At 42.9% G+C, this 24,075-nt stretch overlaps 1 long non-coding RNA gene across 1 annotated transcript; it reads left to right on the top strand.

The window, feature by feature from the left end:
• The first annotated feature begins 23,148 nt into the window (after window positions 1–23,148).
• LOC130197661 (uncharacterized) lies at window positions 23,149–23,802 on the top strand. Its single transcript, XR_008832514.1, has 2 exons — window positions 23,149–23,338; window positions 23,544–23,802. It is a non-coding gene; the product is annotated as an uncharacterized LOC130197661 (long non-coding RNA).
• Window positions 23,803–24,075: the final 273 nt, after the last annotated feature.

The raw sequence follows: 24,075 nt of genomic DNA, 5'->3' as shown, positions 1-24,075 counted from the left end.
CAAACCTCAGTCTGTCATTTATCATCTTCTACATCATTCCGACAAAAGTGATCTCCCTTTGTTTTCAGAGAAGGGCTCTGGAAAACCAAGTGTCCCGCTGAGGTGCTGAGGCAATCGCTGCTAAGTGTTTCAGGATTTCCTTCAAGTTATGTTGTCTCATATCTTCATTTAGTCCATTTTGACTAATTTGATTGGCTTCTTCTCCAAACCAACATCTTTTCAGGTTACATCAACTCATCATTAGAGCTTGCAGGTTGTACGCGTGTGCATTGTGAGAGTGTGCATGCCTCACTGTGCTGTACATCTACGTGTGTTCCATTGTTTCAAAGAGGCGGACCATCCATCACCATTAGGCTGAAGCAGAGAGCCGGAGTCACAATCTAATTCTGCTAAAAACACCTCTCTCCACCTCTCTCCACCTCTCTCTTCTTCACGTTCCCAGTTGTCGGCTTTCTCCGCTTCACCATCTTGTTTCCTCTCTTCCTCTTTCTCTCTGCAGGGTTGAAGCAACAAACTCCAGCAGATGAAAACCTCCCAAGCATGTCTGCAGTAATACCTCAGACACACACATACTGTGCTACACACACACACAGATACGCACACAGACACCCCCCACACCCTCCCAACACACACACACACAGAGACACACAGACACACTGAGGACACAATCTTGCAGTCAGTATATTTCTCTAACTGAGATTTTTGGCGTGCGCGTGTAGTTATGATTCTGTAAACAGAGCCAAATGTGAGACAAGAGCCTCTAAGACCCAAAGAAAGTGAAAGTAACACGTTGCAGGTTTCCATTACACTTGTGATTTGGGGCTTAAAATTGGGCTTGAGGAGTTATGGAACAGGACATGTAGTTCTCAATTCAAGCATTCACATAACCTGTGTAACTCAACAACGTCAATGCTCGCAGATTGACAAAACTAATAAAGTTTTTTTCCAGAATGACAGCCTATACTCACCTGATGCCCCATGGTTGCTACGCAGAACCATCTGAGAAGCAATCATTGAAAACTGTTTGAAAAAAAGAGCGGGCACTTAAAAAAAGAACACTCGGCAGATTATGGTAAATTCGGGTAAAGAGTGAAAATATCTTTTACGTCGAGAAAAGCCTTTTGTACGGTTCTTTGCTTTTCTGTCAATGAAGAAATACTTTACAGTTCTTATAGAACCAATCTGCGCTAACCTCTTCAGGACCCACCAATATCTTTTAGAACCAACATTTGCTCCCTTGTTTCATCTCACACACACAACTAACCCATTCCAGCAGCTGTCAGTATCTCTTCCCAGGAAGCTTTTTGGTCCGTGCTCTGGCTTTGTAATTGTAATTAAATTGGCAGATATCTCATGTTAAAGGGCTTGAATCAGAATCACTCAGGAAAAAAATGAAAACATGGTCACGACAACAAAAGAAATGTTCAGGTCAAACCAGGTCTGTGGAATGAAAAGACCCACATGCATTATCAAACACACCCGGCGTGTTTGGCCTCATTGAGAATGCGATGCAGAGCTTGACAGAGCGCACGGACACCACGAGACGAAGAGTGACAAGATCTTTGCCGATACGGACGGAATTTTAGATCTCATTTTCTACCCTTGCAGATGGTAGAAAATAAGTTATATAAGCAACTGTTCCAAGCGACTGAAAGATACGACTCACTTCAGTAATCCTCCTCTAACGGAAGAAACCAATTTATTTATGACAAAAGCGAAGACTATAAAACTGGTTCCCCCAAAAGAAAACGAGAAACATTTTAAAGTAAAAAGCTATTTTGGGGGTTTGGTTTCAGAGGGAATGAGTGTATTATTGTGCAGATCTGAACTGCAGGATGTATTGCAGGTGGAGGTCATGCAGATGGATGCAAATCAAACGTTTCGCTGCAGATGGAAGATGGTAGGAACATCAGCAGAGTCATTCTGGGTCGCTGACAGACCTGCTTTCACTGTTTGAGGCCGGTGATGTCACGGACATGTTGTCTAAGCACATCGCCCGTGTTTCTGAGCAGAAAGTGGTCACATACAAGCACCATACCCTTCAGACGCACCGATCAGCCAGGCCTGAACTCATCGACATTACATTGTAATGACCCGGGCTGTCCTGGTCAAACACTGATTTCCAAGTCTGCGTCTCAGTGATTTGTGTTGTAGGATTAGACCCTAAACCTCCAGATTCATGAACAAGTCCTACCCTCGAGCTGTTTTTGTGATCGATGACGATAGTTGATCTGACTCGGTGCACTGAATTTTAACTCGTCACTTACCAAAATTATTACTTTTACTTTGTAAAGTGTAGTGTGCATGCTTTTATGTACATGGATAGACTCGTAATTCCAGAGTGTGCATACACTGCACACTGAATATGTTGTATATGCATAAGAGTATCTTTTGGTCCTAGGTAGGTTTTTTTTCAGTCGGGATAAATGCTGGTTACAATATACAAGACGCAACTTGACATTCAGATTTTGACAGACATGCACAAATCATCCCTCCAGAAACAGAATGTAGGGAGAGGGAGGTGGATAACGAGGTCTGCATCTAGGCTTAGAGAACCAGATGGATAGGGGGGAGTCAGACCCATGATCATCACTCTAGACAACGACAAGGAGGTCGCCACAAGACTTTCCAGACTCGAGCTTCTACACTGTAACTGTCTTACAGGCACACTAATGTACCACAGTCACGGGGACAAATGCAGAATCCATGGACAACTAAATGCGTTTAGATCTGCAGAGCAGGGCCAATGCCTGATGGATCATGGAGGTCTGAATCGTGGTCCATGCCTACTGCATGCCAACTATTCATTCACTCTGTCATACACATTGAATGTGTTGTAACTCTGTAATGATTCCTTCTGTACACATGGCATCTGTCCATCCGGGGAGAGGGATCCTCCTTTGTTGCTCTCCTGACTGTTTCTTCCCTTTTTTCCCTGTGAAAGGGTCGTTTGGGAGTTTTTCCTGATCCGATGTGCGGTCCTGGGACAGGGATGTCTATGTGTACAGATTGTAAAGCCCTCTGGGGCAATTTTTTTATTTGTGAGAATGCCTTATACTAAATAAACTCAATTGAATTGAATTCAATGTATAAAACATATTTCAAGGATTTCTAGCCTTGGGTTCAATTTTTGTTGAAACTAAAAGCAGAAAGATGTGCATGTTTCCAATAGACCAGTTACTTTGTTTTGCTGATCTTTGCCTCTCCGTGTCTGCAGTGTTTCACAACATCACGGTGGAGCAGTAAGTCAACAGAGCTCCATTAGACCCAGAACATTGCTTTGAATATCTTCCGCATGTACCTTTGCCGTCAGGCTGGGGGAAAAAAAGCATTGTTTCTACAAATACACAGTGTTAAAATGTACAACATGTACATGGCCATTGTAAGTGAAATATATCTCTGCCTCGGCTATCTGACACGCTGATAAATGCAATGTTTCTTTTTCTGCCGGGTAAAGTGGTTTTGTGAGGAAACAATCTGAAAGTAATTTCCACCGGAAGACTTAAAGGTGGGGCTATGTGTACGAGGGAAGAGTGTGTGTAAAATGTGTGTACGTGTATGTTTGTGTGTCATTGAGAGTAAAGCCCTCTGGAGAAAACCCAGACAAAACACTTCAACTCTGAATCACTTCTTTCTCCCTCTGCCACTGACTCTCCCCTCTCTCTCTTTTCACCAAGGAGTGCCTAAGAGGCAGCGGTGCTGGATTACAGCAGATGTGTGTGTGTCTCCCTGTGTGTGTTAATGAGTGTGTGAGTGTGTAGAATTGGTTTCCAAGTACAGGTGCTTGAGCACGTCTAGGCCTCACGTTAACATCTCTCTCTCTCTCTCTGAGTGGAGGGAGTGCTCAGCGTACTAGCTATTTTTCATTTTCTTCACCGGGTAATGTGGTGCATGAGAGTGGGTAGTGGGGTGTAGGGTTCACAGGGTTTTGTGTGTAGGTTAGCGGGTTGTATTGCCGCGTCTGTGTCTGTGTGCAGTCGAGCTATGTAGCGGCACTATCTGACCAGGAAACACAGCTTGAAGATATCGCCGGTGTTCTAGTGTTCAGTGGAGGACTGAGGCCCGGCAGTGGGGTTGGTGGTCGGCTACAGCAGCATGAAGTCCGCTGCTATATGAACAAGGCTGTGGAGCAAGGCCCATAGGCTACGGAGGTAGAGACCGGGATCGTGGTGTTTGACAGTTACGTGCCCGTTCTTCCTCTGTGCACACCGGCAGTTAAAGTCACGGTGTCAAACGTCCCACCATTTGTTAAGGACTAGGTCATAAGGTTATATCATGTATTACTTACTTTTAATGGTTTTTATTACTTACTTTAGACAGTGTGTATTACTTAACTTTAATGGTTTTTATTACTTGCTTTTTATGGTGTGTATTACTTACTTTTAAATAGTATGTTCTTCTTAAATTTGAAATACTGTTCTGTAACTTTGCATTGTGTGTATTTATCCTGTACTATTTGTTATTGTTTTATGTTGTAAGCTCTGTCAAGGGACTACAGATCCAAATTAGCTGAAGCTACACTCTGGTACAGTGCATCGAATGGTGACATTTATGTTTTAACTGTACATGGTCCCTTTTAAATAAAGATAATGATAATGGGAGAACTTTCCATATATGAGAGAGTGATATCTCAGGTGAGGAAAATGTCCTCTGGGTGCAAGTCTCCGCTCTCAAGAGCATGTGGTGTCTCAGAGGAGACAGCTGTTCATGGTTCTCTACAATAGGAGAAAAGAGTTGAACGTAACAGTCAAAGTGAGAGCGGACGAGTTTAAGTTTTTTTGCAACATCTAATGTTTTAGTTGTGGTAGAGAGGGACACCAGAGCAAAGCCTGGCCTCAGAATAAGTCTGATGGACAGGACGGCGCCAAGAAGAACCCGAGCCAGAAAGACACTGAGGAGGACAGAGGGGACAAGCAGAGGGCAGCCGGTGAGCACAGAGGAGGCAGGTGAGGACAGAGGAGGCACGGGGAGTTGAGTTATGAGACTACTTCTCTGACGAGGAGAAGCTCTCCAGCAGTTTCAACCTGTAGCGTAGGATCTCATTTACCCAGAATTTTAAGTTTACTAACTCAACAATAAGGACCCAGCTGGCTAGCCCGTTCCTTCACTACAAAAAACATGCAGGACACAAAGCAAAACACAACGCGGAATACAGTTCATTCAGTGTCTTTCAAGTTTTATATAGTTCTTCGGGTCAAAAGAAACGAACACTGTCCTTTAACGGAAAACCCGACTCAAAAGGACTTTGCAGATAACTGAAATATTTCTCTTATCACGTTAATTAAATAACATATCATTTCCAAAACCACAATGAAATAAGTGTGTGGGGCAGTGGGATGTGTGCAATGGCAGGAGGGTGGAAATGTCCTGTAGAATCCAGTTCAGAAGATGGGGAAGGTGTGTGTGTGTGTGTGTGTGTGAGAGAGTGTTTGTGTGTGTGTGGGATTGTTGGTAGAAACAGAGAGGTCGGGCCTGGAGAGGAGGGTGTACAGGACTTCTCTGTAGGGCATTTCTGTAGGGAAGGAGATTCTCAGGCATCCCAGCAGGATCTGGTCTGGAGGGGCTCCTGACAGCTACTTGGATCATCTGCTTCTCAAGTCTTGCTTTTCCAGTTTCACCCACTCTCGCTCCTCGCTCTGGTCACCATGTTGGTTTTTCCCCAAATGTTTGTTGGTTCTCCCCTCTTTTCCTGCTCACAGGTGCTCTAATTTATCAACTTTTAGGTTCCACCCACTTTTCCTGTGGGGGGAGGGATAAGGCTGTCCTTCGCTACAAACCAGAGACTCTGTAAAGAGGTCCCTACTCTACCCGCTAATGACAGTCAAAGCTGCTGATGTGGTGTTTTTACAGGTAACGCATAGTGTCTCAGCCAATGAGGCCAGAGTGTGTGTGTGTGTGTGTGGGGGGGTTGTTGAGTCACAGGAGCAATACCAGTGGTGGGGATCCTATTCTCTCAGAGGTTTCCCCCCGGAGACTCTGGAGGTGGAATGGTGGAGGGCAGGCATCGTGTGCGTGCTTGATAGAGAAATACAGAGAAGGGAAGAGTTAATAGAAAGAGACACAGCCTAAAAAATAGTCAAAAAAGGAAGAAAGGGGCAGTCAGAAAACAAGGGAAGAATATGTGGGCGCTGTTGTGGTTGTTGTCTGCGCTGTCAGTTGTTAACACCTTCAGCAGGCGAGCACTTCTACTATTCTAAATGTGGAAACCAGTTTCATGTCTCACATGTTATTTAAACACTCCCATACAACCACAGGGACGCACGTACAGCCATTGTTATCCGCTTGCTGTTGTGGCCCATGTAAGCCTTGTGTCGAAATAAAGACACCACAATACCCTTCAGTGTTTGTATTCAGCTCAGCTGCGCAGTGGGAGTCGACGTTTGAGAAAAGTATGTAGGGTATATATCTATGGGAGTTTTTCTGACAGTGTGTGTGTGTGTGTCTGTGTGTTTAAAGCTATTGTCTTGCTTCTCCTCTCAGCTGAAGCCAATTAACTGTGCTGCTCTGCTGGTGATGTCATACACACGCACAACAACAAACATTGGAGTGCATGTTAACCCGTAGATGCACTTTTAGAGGAGGCTGGTTGGTGGGGTGGAGTAGACAGCATTTACAGTGGGGTTTGGATAGAGTGTGTATACAATGACAGGGCAATCTGTTTGCAGGTTACAGCGGGCCAAGAGACTTGAAGGTCGCCAAATTTGCTCAATTAGTTCCACGACGCTTCTTTGCCTTTATTAGAAGAAGAAATGTAAGACATAAAGATCAGGTAGTGTCTGCCATCTACCCAACAATCAGCTGTGGAACAAATCAACAGATCGTGTGTCAAATAGCACACAAAAGGAAGGGGTGTGTAAGCCATGAAATCCAATGAAGTAAATAGAATATATGTTGTTCACACTGTAGTTCAAGAGATTAACCATTTCTCAAAACATGTTAAAGGTAATTTTCTCTCATTTAATAAACTGGCATTAACATTAAATCTTTATCTTCGAGAGTCAACGCTGCCAAAACAAGCATAAAATGTGGCGAGATAATAATAACCCGTGTCACCAGCATGAACATGTTTGGACTGAACAGATGGAAAATGAGCCAGTGTGACGGGAAAGAGCAAATGATCAGCAAATGCAAGCATGCCATCTTTTCCCTGTCTTAACTCACGCTATGCTCCACTTGTGGCCCGGTGATCCACAACAACCTTGGCTCAGCTTGACTGCAAACATTGACAGTAAAGAGATGACAGGAAATGAGACGAGAGAGAAACACATATACGAAAAGGACCCCCCGCCTATTTAGAATAAGGGACGTTGCAACTCATAGTTGGTGGCTTTCACCCCTTGTTGAGTGGTTCCAGACCCGAGGGTCAGGAGGGGAATCCAGAAAGTCGTTAGGTGATAATATAAGTTTCTTTCTCGTCTGATGCTGTCGTGTTCACCTTTAAACACAATGTAAGAGAAATGCAACAAGACGTTCATATAAATGTATTAAAGCTCAAACTGCTCTATTATTCTTTCTACTTTGCCATACAAATATATATTTAATTTGCTCATAACCCCAACACACCATATCAGTGGCTGATCTGTAGTACATGCAATGTGGAAATCACCAAATACAATTACAATAGTAGCAGTCGTAGTAGTAGCAGCAGTAGTAGTAGTTGTAGTAGTAGTAGTGGTAGTAGTAACAGTAGCAGTAGTAGTAGTAGCAGTAGTCTCCGACTCTGTCATTCACCATAGTTTGATATGAATAAATCCCCTGCTGAGGCACTAACGATGAGCCTTCAGGTGGATGCTCTGGGAACTCACTGTAAAGTTTTGCCCTAATCATAATCATACAAATAGAACATTCATGTTCAGTATGTATAGAACAGTTCTGTCAAATAGTGCTGAAAGTTTTGGGGCACATTCTTTTCTTGCATCTTGTGAAGCACGTGTATGTGCATCATTCGAGGTCAACAATCTTCTGAAGTGCTGGAAGTCCAAGATGGATTTGGTTTTCAGTCCTGTAATATAGATTTCATATGAGAAGATGAAAAATCATAATTGTTGACGACTCAAACCGTTTAAATAGGCATGAAATTAGACACACACACACACACACACACAATCAGGCGCTATTGCACAGAGGGAGTGTGGAGTTGACAAGTGTGTGACAACTAATCTCTGTCGTTATGGTGGGGTCACTTCATAGATGTCTTAGTGAGTGGAAACACAGAGTGGGACTATTGATTTTGCCTCTCTGTTGTCGTCCTTTGAGGGTGTTACACAGCTATGCACCTCTGTTTACCTCGCCCTCTCTTTCATGTCACTCACTGTAAATGTGTCTCGGACCACGATACAATTATCTTTCTCCGCCTGCCAGATGGGGTGAAGCCACTTGTTACATGGAACTTCAAACAAACATTTAGAAACAATGTCAAGTACAAAAGTAGTTCCTCATGCTTGGCTTGATTCTTTAAATTATAATTGAAAAGTATTAGAGGACATTTAACCATCCATCCATCCATTATCCAAACCGCTTATCCTTTTCTTAGGGTCGCTGGGCACTGGAGCTGATCCCAGCGAACATTTTGCGAAGGCAGGCTACACCACATTATATTAAATATGATAGTCACGTGGGCCTTTACACTGTTGGTGAGCTTGAGTGCAAAAGACTAGAATGCTGTTTGGGTGACTTATTGTCTGTAATAAAGACTGGAGGTATCTTGATAACCACTGGGTTTTACAGTCAGGAACATATGTAAAACACACATTGGAGCTGACAACTATATACAATCTCAATGTGTCCATTGTGGCAGTCAATACTGATTTTGTAGTGAGAGGCTTGAATTTGAGATTGGTATCTAAACCTGAAGGACACTTGATGTGTGGTCCGGCCATGGAAATTGCCTTGCCTTCCAGACTGTCAATCTATGCACAGTGAGCTCTTACATCCTATAAAACAGTACATTATAATAATACATGCAGGATGGAATGCAATAATGCAGGTGCAGATTTAATGTTTGTCAATCCCTAAACTCAAAATGGAACTAGACAACGATATAACGCATTATTATTAATTTAACAATACGAGTAAATGTGAACTATGCACAATTTGTATTTATGCACAAATAAATAGGACTAGGCTTTGGTTGATATGGGAGTGAAGTGCAAAAGGCAGGCCGATGCAGATTTTATTTCAACTCTTAGAAATCTTGGTTAACTGAGTAAGAAACTACAGCTTGCATCACCACAAACAAGAGGCTGAAGAAAATGGCTACACAAGGTTTTCAAGTGCTCTTAAGGGCCTCCCAGTCAGGACTCCAGGTCCTCTCTGCAGCTATTAAAGCTCCTTTGCTAGTTGTAGCATTTTTACTTTGTCAAGGGGTACATGGGTTTAAATGCTGGATACTGGTGTCTTCCCTCTGGCTCCCAGCCAGATGACATTGCTAACAGCACTAAAAGAGTCACGCTAGAGGATACTCTCCCCCGCTGTTTAAACTCTTTGTCTCGATTCCTGCCTCCACTTTTTCAGCTCCAATCATTTCTGGGTTGTTTGAGGATGAAAACAATGCTTATTCTTATGATGCTGGCATACCAGGGAAAAGTGAAATGCAGCTGAGCCCAAGGCACCAACTGAAGGTGGAAACTATTCTCCTACGCACTGTTATCAATTATATAAATGTGCTTGATATACATCACATGCAGTTCAGTAATAGTTAAGAAAATAGTGCTGGATTGTGAAACCAGATTTCTGTACCCTACTTTGCCTCGCCAATGGAGATACGAATTCCCTTGCTCAAAGGCACCTAGATGAAAGCGTTGCGTGCGTCTTTCCTCTGGGTATCGAATATACCTTTGCAGCTTTAGGTCACAACACCAAATATGTCACGTCTTGTATCAAATCAAGCCAGGGAGTCTGACTAAAAAGAATAATATATGTACTGTATATTCAGAGTAAGCTAAAAGATACATTTAATAATGAATGTGAGGGAGAGCAGAAAGTGTGCAAGTATGTGAGATTTAAATGTAGGCAGACCAACTGTGTGTGTGTGTGTGTGTGTGTGTGTGTGTGTGTGTGTGTGTGTGTGTGTGTGAGAGAGAGCCAGCGAGAAAGAGAGATATTGTGTGTGTAAGTGAGACATTTCTGTGACCTTCTGCTTTGCAAAGCTCCATCTGACTAAGAAATGAGGAGGGATGAGTGATGGGGGGTTGGGGGAGGGGGGCTGCTAATGAGAAGGGAGAGGGATGAAGGGTGAGATTCGGCCATAAGTGTTGAATATTTGACATTTATCCAAATGATAACACCTTTCCTCGTCTATTGAAATAGTGGCTCTATAGAGACAGACAAAAAGACAGACAGTGGGCGTATTGAGGTCACCAAACAGAGGAACTAGAGCAAAACATACTATTTTTCTGACCATTTAATCAGACAAACACAGCTTTCTGTTTAAAAAAACCAAGCTGCACAGTCATAAACACTGAAACACCTGTGTGCATTTGATTCGAGATAACTCTAAATTTCTTGGTGATCAGCGAGAAGTCTCGAATCACAACACTGAGGCTGAAATCTTATCTGCAAATCACACAGCAAATAGGCAGTGTAAAGCTGCCGCCTCCTTTTTCCCGAGGGACGGAATTAATTATGATCCCACAACTTCTGTATATCTGGTTTCATTAACCGCAGGCTCCTCTGAAGGTTGCCATAGTAACACATTATAAAGTACTCTTATTTAACCTGACCAACTAACAATGCTGTCTTATCCCAGGTGGCTGACTAAAAGCACATACTTGACCGATAGAAAAAAGAACAACTCAATAATCTGCAGCATTTTTACATAAATGTTTGTTTTGCTTCTCCTGAGAGATTAAATGGATTCATTAAAGGTTTTACATTGCTGTTATGAACACCCGCTGGAATGGGAAAACGCAGTTCATAAACAGAAGGGGATGTGGGTATTCAGAAGGACCTGCAGCTCAATCACTAAAAAGAGACAGAAATGGCCCTGTTTGGCAATTCTAACTGAATTGCCGACAAGTGGACCAACAGCTTCTCCAACCCTTCCCTCTCACCCTGCTGATAAGAGTGTTAATCCAGCCTTAATGTCCTTCCATGTCTATTTCGACAGCAGCAGAAGAGCATCTGGTTATTCCTCTCTTGCAGTCCTCGCCATGGACCCATTGTTGTAGCCGTTTTCCCCCTGCATGCTGCCTCATTGGCAAGTGAGGGCTCACGACAAGCCCGGCTTACAAACAGCATGATGCTCCACTGGGTCTGGGTAACAGTGTGTGGGCTGATGGGCACGGACGATAATGATGTCTCATTTCGGATCCTGCTTTGGCGAGTAGAAGCCAACTGCAGCTCTGATGGAGAAAAAAAACCTACTCATTGCCCGGTACATCAGCCCGGAGGGGAGCGAGGCCTACGGCTCTGGTTTTAAGACACCAGGGAGGATTTTTGGGGCCATCGTCTCTGGACCCAGCTGGAGTGAAGAGCCGGGCTGGATCAGCGCGCTCCTCATCATCTTACCATCTGGTTCAAACTGCTGCTCAGCAAGCAGAGATCAGGCTTGTGAAGACAGGATTGTCACTGCTGTGACACTTCCTTTTACTCTAAAGCTAGTGTCCGTGTGTGAGCAGACGTGTTTGAGAAGACGGAACTTTGACAGCAGGAGCAGGATCGCTGGTACAGGAAATGTCCTTTACATCGCATACCTCCATGGGCTGAACTAGTGGAAAGCAACGAGAGCCGAGGACGCGTTCTGATCTCACCGCCGGCTGCGTCTCCCCTGGTAGCACCGATCTTATAATGAGATAGATGGAAAGTTCGGGGGCTTTCTAACAGAGGCTTACTTTGTGAAGTTTATGGGAGTCATATCCCTTCTGAAAAAGAAATGGATGTCCTGGGAGATAAAACACTTTTTTTTATTCCAGCTATCTTCTGGTTCCCGTTGTACCCGGGGGATCTATCCTGAACCTACACACAACTTCCCAGTCCCAGATCTCACGGTGGAGATGCTTCTGCATCCTGTTTCATTGTATTCAAGGTGAATTGGGTCCTGAAGAGAAAGAAAAAAAAACATTGGATGAAGACCGATAAAGAGGCGTACCTTACCATAGCTCGCGGAGCTGTAGTTTGTTTTGAAAGCAGAGACACGGACAATGTGACGCAGCTGCGACTTTACAAATGGTTTCTCCCCAAGGACGAGGGAGTGAGTGTGGACACGGGGAAAAAATACTGGCTGTGAGATGAGAACATGGAGTTAAAAGGGAATGACTGTTCTCCGTGTGCGGGTGTTTGCACAGATGAGGTATCTGCCATGACCAGCAAACAGAGTAATGGTGCTTATCAGGCAGGAAAAACTCCAACAGAAAGCAAGTCAGATAAAACTGACAAACTGTAAGCGCCACAAGGCCCATAGCTCCCACTAAAAAAAGCTATTGACACACAATCTCTCTTCTATCTCTTGTGCTCTCCATCTGTCACATTTACACCTTGATTTTGGTCATGAAGCCATCCAATAAATAAAAAGGCAGTCACCCACATAACCTGCCTTGCAGGTGTAATATCTGGAGAGGCGGCAGCTTTTGTTGCAAGACATAACGTGATGTTGTCGAGTCAGTCAGTGTCATGGCAGGAAGAATAGCTATCAGACTCCTCGCAGAGCCATCTAGCAAGTCCCCCCGCTGTTCCACTAGTCACAGAGAATGAGGCGGATGAGAGGTAATCTTGTTGTTGCCTCTTTTTTTTTAGGACAGCCAGCCACCATAGAGTGGAATGGGCTAATCCTGGCGTATGTGCGAAATTAAAGTCTGCAGCTTTGCAAGGTTGAATGGCTGAGCCTATAGAGCCCCACTTGTGGATTGAGATCATATATGCAACCATTGTTCTCTCTGCACATAATCTCTCTGAGGGCCAATGCAAGAACACAACAGCATGTTTCATCATCATTAATTTGACATTTAGTTTGAATCCAGAAAAAACTAATATGCGTTTTTACTTTGTGACATTGGATCTATTGATCGAAGCTCTGTGAAGATGTTGCCTTCTTCGTGGGCCGGGAGAAGAACAAGGTTAGTCTTGCTGTTTTTTTGTAACGTTCTCTTACTGTGGCTTTAATGATGGAAGCTGAAGCAGAACAGAGCATTATTTTTTCCAGGTGAAGTAAACCACAACACAGGACCATTATAGAACACACACCGAGAGAGATTGCACAAGAAAAGGAAGAAAAAAGATTGATGCCAAACCTGTAGGTGTCACACACCTACACACACACACCTACACACACACACACACACACACACAAATACATGTACACACATACAGTCAAATTGTCAGGATGCGTTTGATAGGGCATGAGATCTGGCCTCATCAAATTGCAATGGGGAACCTCAACAGCTGTTCCTGTCTGTGTGTGTGTGTGTGTCTCCCAGGGGTATCATGACACTTCATCATTTGTTAATTAGCCGGTTAAGTCCCTTAATTAACATGCCATCTCTATAGTTCTCTGGCAGACTTTCTTCTCTTCTTTGTCCCCATGTGTTCCTTGGGTAAAACAGAAACAAAATCAATTTGGCGAATGCTAATCTTCACAGTTCAAATGCTCAAGAACTGCAAGCCAGACATTTGCCACTGGCGGCGGCCATTCGCCATCAATTTAGAGTTGTTTCAACGTGAGTCTTTGGTTACTGAAAGAAAAGACGATGTGGCCCCACCTCTGTGAATAATAGAAACATAATCCACATTCAATTACCATAATTTCAAGACAGGAGCCTGTGCATGAACTAACTCACTGCCACAATGACATTGATAAATCCCGTATTACCATCTCTCTGCATATTAATAAAACGCTGCACCCTCCACACTGTAAGTTCTCATTAGCATACCATGAATGTCCGTGATTTGATTGACCATAATGACCTATAGCATGTATGCAGTAATTAAGGATTCATCGCTGTCAGTAAATGAGAGTCAGCTATGTATCACTTACAGGGCACAGCTCCATTGTGCCACCATATTTATAGTTGGTTTTCTCTCCCTCTGTGTGTGTGTGTGTTTGTGTGTTTGTGTGTTTGTGTGTGTGTGTTGTTTACACAATGGGGTGGGTTGTGTAAACAACCCACCCCATTATGAACAACTACTATTTCTAAGCCATGTTTAGGTAATAACATATACTTATACTCTTTTCATGTCACAGATATTCTTCCATATGGCCATGGAGTGGAAAATTACTTGAATATGTATTCCTTGATAATTAGTAACATAAAACAACTTAGATGCAGCATAAGCAGTGAATAAAGTCAGAACCACACAAAGAGAGAGTGCTACCATATCTTTATGTGTAAGGGACACAATACATTAGCATAGTAGTTATTTCTGTAATGGTTAGACTACACTACACATAGTACCCAAAGTACTATGAATCAGTTTCTAGATAACTCCTTACTGATATAGATATAGAGATAGATAAAAGGTCAACAAAGTCTGGTTTTGTCGTTTGCAGTGGATCTCTATCAGCAGGCATCATGTGTTTCTGAGTGTGGTTTTTCTATTCCTCTTCCAAATGGACTGACCTTTCTCTAAAGGTCAGACTGTGACACCCCTCACATGCACAATACTATCACGAGCGCTGAGAGACATGGAGTCACAGGCGTGCTCAAACACTGGCACAACCTCGGGGCTGTTATTCCATGCTGCTCCCGAAGCCTTTTAACCTTTTTTCCGGATGTGAATTTAGAATGTTCGACATGTTTCTCTTGTCTGGCCTATACACACAGCCTTAACTATTACAAAATAGAAATAACTCTGCAGTTATTGCCATCTTCTTCGTAAAAATAGGATAACCTGCGACACCTGTTTACACAAGAAACCTAACTGGGATTCTCATAGGATAGCTCTCTCGTAGCATACCGACATATTTATTGGAATTCAAGAAAAATTGGTGTGAACAATTTTCCATTGCTTCTTTAAAAAATAATAAGAATATTATATCTATTTATAAATTACACAAATTGTCAATATTTGTGTTTTGGAGATATGGAATATACCCAGTAATATTTTTAAAATAGGATATCTGGGCATGTCTCAGCTGGGGCCGAATTGTTCTGGCCCAGAAGAGACGGGTCTAACAAGCAGTTCAGCCTATTACTGATTAAATATATAAATCAGTGATATACAATTTAGCCAATCAGCGTCCTAAAATAGATTCAGCTTTGGGCCCAAGTCATCTGGCCTAAAAGCTGCGTGCGTTCTCCTCAGGCGCTTTTATTAACGACATGGCGGCCAGCGCACATCTCTTCCAAGAAGATCTGTCCCGGTCAAACCATCCGGGACGGATCCAGCATGCAGTTAGGAGAGTAAGGGACATGAAGACACAGAAAACATAAGAACACCAGGACACACACGATAGCTCCTCAAGCAGCCATGTTGGGCAAAGTGAACGTCACCAGCTGGACGACGGACACAGGAGGAGGTGAAGAAACACAATGAGGATGAAACAGGCTCACTTTAACCCTAACAAGGTTCATAAAGGCATTAATACATATGATAAGTTCTTTGTTTGAAGAACTTTTTTCTCCCCGGGGACGCTTTTTGTTGAAGATTGGACTTTTTTTTTATTTGTTTGATGAATAAACATTCCCCTTCATTTTTAAAACTATCACTTTTGCTTGTTTTTACTCCTCCCTTGCACTGCCCCACCCTAACCGGCGCTAGGGACAGCCCGTGATGTGACAATATATATATTATACTCAATTGTATGAATAAGATGTCCTTATTATGTCAGTGTTGGAATAATGTTACATATTTAACTACAAAGTAGAAATGTGTGTTTTATATATTGTTTTGCATTGAATATTGGGATGTTTGCAGAAATTGATTAGATGGCCCTACCAAAAGAAAATTCCACCAGCCGCCACTGATATAGAATAAAATACATGACATTTATTCTCTGTAAAAAGCAACCCTGCGTCTCTCAAGCCACTCTATCAGAAGTGATTTGGATAATTAACGAAATAAATGTGGAGGAATAGCTAATGGAATAAAATTGTAAGTTTGCGACGAACATGGAAAATAAGGCCTCATTACCGGTCAAGGTAGCGGTGTATAAACAAAAATGCATGGACCTATTACTTGCATCTTAAGTACAAAGTGTCTCGACAATTTAAGGTCATCTATAGGATGGCAGCAACAACTTGAGGCTATTAATAACGGACAAAACGTCACCTCTACAAGGGGTGTTGAATTTGGTGGTACTTTAAACAAGGCTGAAGTCTCCAAAAGATACAATTTGCGGTAGTTGGTTGCCTGGCTGTGCAGGGTTGAAGGGCAGCTGCCAGCCAATCAGCTGCCCAGCAGGATGAACAAGCTGGACCCTGTCCTTGGAAATGGAGAAGGCAGATAGGAGGCAGTGTGCAGAGAGGAGGTAGTGTGCAGAGAGGAGGCAGTGTGCAGAGAGGAGGCAGTGTGCAGAGAGGAGGCAGTGTGCAGAGTGTCAGCATGCCTTTGAAGGTGGATATGTTGAGTTTGTCAGCTGCTGCAACAGGAACGCCCTCCCTATCTGTTCTTAATTAAGCAGGAGGTGTCCACATCTCACTCTGAATGTTTGTAATTAGGGATGTAAGAACTCGGATCACAGCTGTGTTGGCATATGGGAGGAATGCAAATATCAAAAATGTACAGATATGATATTTTGCATGAAAATGTCCCTTTTGTCTGGAAAAAGTGGAACCATGGGATACAAAGACATAAAGAACTGCTCTTCTGAAACTATAAGGGAAGTTTTCATTATCAATTAATTAGTTCATCACTAATCATTGTGTAAATGTTCAACCTTTCTGAGAAACTTTTCTCTGTCTTGTTTTGCCTGAGAGTAGCAATTTATATTGATCTCATTTTATAATTGCTCTATATCTGTTAAGACTTAAGCGTGGAGATTTACTCCTGATGAGATCAAATTATATGTATAGAGATTATGTTTTGTACAATGTTCTAAATCAAAACATGACTTCTTGTTTAGCATGTAGGTGAAAAACAACGGCCGGGATTTCAGGAGATGCTGGATTTATGAAACTGGTTGTTTGCTTCATCCGAAGATGTAAAATATGGCAACAAATAATACGAGCAGGCATATTTTCTCCCCTGTCCATTTGCATGTGTATGCTACTGAATTTTGCATTTGTGTGACCAGGCACATGTCAGGTTGTTCCATGTCTTTTAAATCCTGTGTAACTCCTCTGTCTCTTAATGACGGATTAATTTTATCATAGTGACTACTCATCCAGCGATAATCCGCACACACATACTTTGAGCTGGAGAAGGCAGTAAGCCAGAGGGGAGAGAGGGACAGGCAGAAAGCGAGAAGGGAGGTGGTAGAGGTATAGAACGGGAGAAGAAGATGTGCAAATCCATGTGCAAAAGTGTGTCAGCAGGATTCACACCCCTTCTCTCAGATTTACCTTCAAAACTTGGTTCAAATTCTTTGGCATTCCTTTTCTCTTTTTAACGGTGCATAATGATGTTGGCTGTAAGGTTGCCTTGTGTGCTACTCCGATAAAGGTATTGTAAAATATTCTTATTTACATATAAATAAATTAATATTTATTTTGCGCTCTCGCTGCACACCTGTACGGGCTGATCTGTGTCTGTCACTGCCGCGCTGCTTGACTTCGGCTTCGCGGCATCCCGACTGATCAATCCTAATGGATGCCTGTTATCTTATCATTCATGACGTTCTTTTGCTAAAATGACTGCTTTCCATGGGCTGTGAAATGCATTCGTTATTCTTCAAGTAGCTCTCAGTTTCTCTCTCTCCGTCTTACTCTCTCTCCAGAGGCGATCAACAGTTACATCTAACAAACCGCTGACAGCCTTCGTATCCACCTTCAGATCCTCAAGCAAAATGTGTGGGTGTGGAATCACTGCGGACCGATTTTAATTCAGTCTTTTCTCCTCAAATGACTTAGTTATTTTCCACCCCTAATTATTTACATGCTGCGGAAAATGTGAGTCTGGAGCACTGGTATACGTCTAGATTAACTTCAGCAGCTTGCGGTATTAGACGTGCTAAGTACGTGATAAATCACGTCCTAACAATGTGCTAACTTACTCTTATAACCAGCAGACCTATTACCGCCATGTTTTCCAGGCTCCGACATGACTACAACCGGTTTCGACGGGTTAGTCTTGTTGAGTCTATATTCCACCGTTGTGGATAAAGAGGATATGTTGTAACCATTAAAACACTTCTCTTAGGTCACCTTGGGGCTTAGCTAGTCTTATGTCTAGGCCCCATACACATGAGCATGAACTCTACACACGGAAACACTTACACACACACACCACAAAAACACAGAGACAGAGACACAGAGAGAGGGAGAGAGAGAGAGAGAGTTGTGCTTTGCTGACCAACTGTGAAAGACAGAAAGCTTCCTGTCCCTCTGAGATAGTCATACATGTTGCACAGGGCTGCACTCCATCGAAAAACAAATTTTTTTTCGCAGAAACAGAGCGACCGTCTCAAATACACAGCCACCCAAGAACCTACATAGAAGCACACAGGCACACAAATACAAAGCCGAGGAACAGCGGAGAACAGATGGTCGCTCAGACGATCTCTCTAAGGGCCTTTATCTCAACTCAATCTCTGTAATCACCGCTGATGGGCTCTCCTCATTTAGTTCCAGTGACACACATACCAAATCAGCAAGTTCTGCAGGATACACACGATGAAAGGACACTGTATGACAAAAAATGACGGCTAAAAGATGCTCCCTCGCACTTTGGCTGACATTCAGCATCAAGGCATCTGCTTCGGCGGTACGGAGCAAGAGCAATTAAAAAAATCATTTTTTTTCGATTCTTAATTATTTCAGGGGTTTATAAAATCTGAACCTCTCAACACAGCTTCATCCAAATTAGGTTTTTAGTGACTCGTCTAGCAAATGAGTTGACTCCTAAAAAGATGGTTCAATCACTTGTTTAATTGCTCTCAGATCGAGAGCTGAAATAAGCCACTTTATACCTCCACGAATGCAGACAGCGGACAAATGTGAGGCCTTGTGAAGACGGATGGACAGGAAGGCAGACGGCAGGTATTCAGACAGAGACACAGAGGAAGAATCCGCAGAGGGAAGCAATTTATTTTTCGACGGGCATTGTTAGGTTACTTTTTGCAACCCTTCCTTAAAACCCCAGGGGCCAGTATTGGTGTTACCCCGGCAGCAGCACAACACAACTTGCGTCCTCTTCACGTCTACAGCTGGAAGAAAAATGCCTCCATTTTCATCTGTCCTGTATCTAAGCCCATCACAAATACACACACACACCTATACAAAAACACACACACACAAAAACACACACACTAATATCTCTCAGACACAATCAGACACGATTACCATGTGTTGCCGCTCACCTCAGCACTAAAGTCAGTGCACTTAATTTGGATTAATTACATTTAGGAATTAATACAAGGGGCACTTTGATCCTATCACTTTGTCTGTCATCTTTATTTACATTTATACTTTAAAAAATAAAATCACCACTGTGCTGTCCCTCACCTTTTTTGCTTCTGATTTCAAGCAGGTGGTGTAAAATGATGTAGTAAAGCCAGGTTCAGACTACATGAGTTTCAAAATAGCACATAAGGAGAAACTTCTAAGATGGCATCTCATCTCAAACTTGTACACACACTACACGATATGTAAATAATGCTGCATCACACACTGCAGTTTATTAGATAATTGTGCCAGAAGGAGAGATGCGCCCCCTGACGAGTCCAAATGACAAATGGTTGGGGTTGTCTATTCTTCAGTGAGAACTGGAGGTGAGATTATAAATGTCAGTATTATTTTCTCTCAACAGTATCATGCTAGCTAGCGTTACCTCCAGGACAAGAACGTGCTATATCAGCTAGAATGTGTCGTTGTGGTCCAGCTCAGAAAGTATTGATGTCATATTTAAGATTTTAACTCCAAAATATCAAACATCATAATAGTTGTTGAGGCCCCGATGAGGCTGGGAGGTTCAAGGCTAGGTCTGTTAACCCCCTCCCATCACCAGATCGTCTGGCAAGAACATCGGTACTGACCACGGTCCAGGTGCATATTCGGCATTTTAGGCCGCATCGGAGGCATTTCCCATACTGGTATCAGTACAACTCCAAAGCAGGTACCCATTGGTTTGATTAAATAAGATTAGTATGAACGGCTGATTAATGAGCAAATGTTGTGATGATTCTGTGAGCCTCACAGACACATAAACGAAGGAAAGGCAAGTTTATTTGTACAGCACATTTCAACTGCAAGGCCGTTTAAAGCGCTTCACACGAAACCATTAAAAGCATCAAAACATAATGCAAAAGAAAACAAGATTTAAAAACAATTAAGAACCTTCATTAAAACATCTAAAAGTCAAAAGGCAAGTAATAGAATAAAATGTGCAATTCGGTTAAAAAATTAAATAGAGTTGTGAAATGCAGAAATGTATGGACATCCTTGAATCCGTTCAATTAAAGGCAACGGCAAACAGAAAAGTCTTTAATCTTGAACTGTGGGTCTCTGAGGGTCTCTGTGGGTCTTTGAGGTTCTATGTGGGTCTCTGAGGGTCTCTGTGGGTCTCTGGGTCTTTGAGGGTCTCTGTGGGTCTCTGAGGGTCTCTGTGGGTCTTTGAGGTTCTATGTGGGTCTTTGAGGGTCTCTGTGGGTCTCTGAGGGTCTCTTTGTGTCTTTGAGGGTCTCTGTGGGTCTTTGAGGGTCTCTGTGGGTCTCTGTGGGCCTCTGTGGGCCTCTGTGGGCCTCTGTGGGTCTTTGAGGTTCTATGTGGGTCTTTGAGGGCCTCTGTGGGTCTCTGAGGGTCTTTGAGGGTCTCTGTGAGTCTCTGAGGGTCTCTGTGGGTCTTTGAGGGTCTCTGTGGGTCTCTGAGGGTCTCTTTGTGTCTTTGAGGGTCTCTGTGGGTCTCTGAGGGTCTCTGTGGGTCTCTGAGGGTCTTTGAGGGTCTCTGAGGGTCTCTGTGGGTCTCTGAGGGTCTTTGAGGTTCTATGTGGGTCTTTGAGGGCCTCTGTGGGTCTCTGAGGGTCTCTGAGGGTCTCTGAGGGTCTCTGAGGGTCTTTGTGGGTCTCTGTGGGTCTCTGTGGGTCTCTGAGGGTCTCTGTGGGTCTTTGAGGGTCTCTGAGGGTCTCAGCAGACCTGCACCTTTCAGGGACTTTGTTCCAGATCTCTGGAGCAGAAGAACTGCACCCTGCTTCTCCATGTGTAGTTCTGACTCAGAACAGGAAGTAGACCAGTCCCAAACCACCTGAGGGGTCGGGATGGTTCATAAGGTAGCAGCAGAACACCAATGTATTTAGGCCCTAAACCATTCAGTGCTTTATAATAAACGAAGACTGAATGGTGTGAGTCGTGTCCCTCGGCCTGCTTGCCTGGCAGTTTTCCATGACATTTTACTGATAGCTGTCCCAGGTGCCTGCTCCCGACAGCTTATTCAAATGGCTTCCGAAATGAGTTTTGTCATTGGCACTGAACTGTGCAATTATTTCCCAATTGTGAGCTCGGGGGCTCCAATCTCATCGGCTGCATCTCCTCCTGCATCCGTCTGCTCCTTTTCTCTGTGTCTTTGTACGTATCTTTTCCTCACCTGTCCACCAGGTGTCCTCTTTGTGTCCTCTGGTCTACAACACCTGCTCCTAATCTCTTCATCAGCTCTTGTGCTCGAAGCCTAGAAAAAACTTTACTTGCTTACTTCTTACTACCAGGGTAATCGACTCTGTGAACCTAATACTGTATGTCAAGAAATAAAAACAATTGTTTCTCAGTGGGAACTAAAGTTACCATTTGTATTTGCTTTCAGTAATTTCATTGAAAAGCATTTACAATCAAATATAACACCACCCTGAGCTCAGAAATCCTCTCCAAGTCCTTATTGTATAACAGTGTGACTGTGCACTCGAGACGGCCGTCAGCTTGTTCGAGCAGTTGCACTAAAATGTTTATTTCACAGAATGTCAGTTTAAATTGGTAAGAAGTTCACACACGTAGGCTCAATGTGTAATGATGATGTTATCCTGACGCTCTCATGGAACATATATCCTATAGTAATGAAGAATTTAAGTTAATTTTTATTAGTGAGCAAGAGTTTTATTTTAAATATATATACTTTGTCATGTCTGAACATGTTTTAACAGTATTTATTGACCCTATTTACATTTACCACTGAATGCTGTCTAGCCAAGATCCAATATGTTGTCTTACATTTAACATGTACTTTATTTGAACCTTTAAGATGTATCTATCTATATATATATATATATATATATATTTTAGTGCTGTGAAAAATAACGCGTTAACTCAGTTAATTCAATTACAGGTTTAACTTCGTTATTTTTTTTAACGCATTTAACGCATGCGCAGAATGAGCTTCCAATCCGTCTGTTGTTGGTCGTCTCTCCAGCAGCATGTCATTCTGTCTCTAGTGTCGCGTTAACACGACTCCGATCTCCGTCTCGCGCACCCCAGAGCTCAGATGCCGGCGTGTGCGCGCACATCGGGACGAAAAAAAAGTCACTTGCAAAATGAGCTTCCAATACACCTCTTCAACCTGAACTCTGTCCGCTCTCATGCAGACGGTCGTGCTGTTCATCGGTAATGATCCTTCCGCAGGTTCACCTACGGAAACCTTGTTACGACTTTTACTTCCTGTAGATCAGGGTCTCAACACGTCGATCGCGACCTGCCAGTCGATCGCGGCGTAGTGTTGGTAGATCGCATGACATTAAAAAGATTGGCCCGCCCCCTGACATGTTCTCTATAGCACGTCTTTGTTCTTTTATTACGCGTTGCGTTAACACTTATCGATCTCCGTCTCGCTCGCCACAGAGCTCCGTGCGCGCGCATCGGGACCGAGCAAAAAAAAGTCACTTGTCAATCTGTCCACCTGTCCGGGCCGGTGAGGTTTCAGCTTTGCAGCGGTGTCCCCGCCGTCCCTTTCATCACGGCCCAGTTCATGAAGAAAACCCACACAGTCAGTTTGCCTCAGCAGCTGCTAGAGGAAGACTAGAGGCCTTTAGATTGTATCATGGTGGAGTTAATGGTTGACAAACAAGAGAAAAATGTTCTGTTTAACCCTCCTGTTACCTTTACATTTACTAACATATTTTACCCTCCAGAAATTATTAGAATTAATATTGCTTCCCAAGTTTAAGTGTGAGGTACTTTATGTTTGTTTGTTGACTACCTAAATAGCCCCTTAAATAAATAAAAAAGTTGATATTTCTTATATGTTTGACACAGTGAAAAACAGCCTGGGGTCAAATTGACCCCAAAGAACACCGACATTAAACATTGAATGGGGTCAAATTGACCCTAAAGGTGACAGGAGGGTTAAAAGAAAAGCCTGAGTGACATTCTAGCTCCATGTCACGGCCTCAGTGACCTTGCTCCCAGCACAATGGCGTGGTGAAACGCCGTTGATTACATGATTGAAACATGAGCTCATGCTCTCGTAGAGGAAGGTCCGAGCTGATTTCCAAAGCCGACTTTAAAGAAGGTATTTAAGGTTAAATGGACCCGAAAGGTAACAGGAGGGTTAAACATTCTGTTTAGGATGAAGATGTATTAATGTTCCATATGGAAGAAAACTGCTAAATAACTGCTGAGTTGCAGCACCATTGTATAGAAGAATGTATAAATGTATATATCCGTCTTTTGTCATAAATCTCTATGTTCTCACAAAATATACCGAGAATATCGGAAATATGTGATTAATCATGATTAATCCACAGAAACCTGTGATTAATCCGATTAAAAATTTTAATCGTTTCACAGCCCTAATATATTTATTTATATCTATACACTGTGACACTACATAGTTGTGTATTTGACGATTCTCTCTAAGGAGCCCTGAATGTCAATCTCACAGTTGTATTGTCGCTGTGATGGGAAAGTGTGGTCGTGAATCAAAGGCTCATTCATAAATAACAACATAGTTACTTCAAAATCAATTTATTTCATGTACTCTTAAGACAACTCATAACTTCAGAGCTGGATTTATTTGGGATTTATGTAGGATTCCCTTCATAAATAATTTGTCTTGGGCAGGCGCGTAG

This window comes from Pseudoliparis swirei, chromosome 1 (genome assembly GCF_029220125.1).
Source record: "Pseudoliparis swirei isolate HS2019 ecotype Mariana Trench chromosome 1, NWPU_hadal_v1, whole genome shotgun sequence".
NCBI lineage: Eukaryota > Metazoa > Chordata > Actinopteri > Perciformes > Liparidae > Pseudoliparis > Pseudoliparis swirei.
Note: the sequence above shows the minus strand (reverse complement) of the source record. Positions and strands in the feature narration are given on the sequence as shown.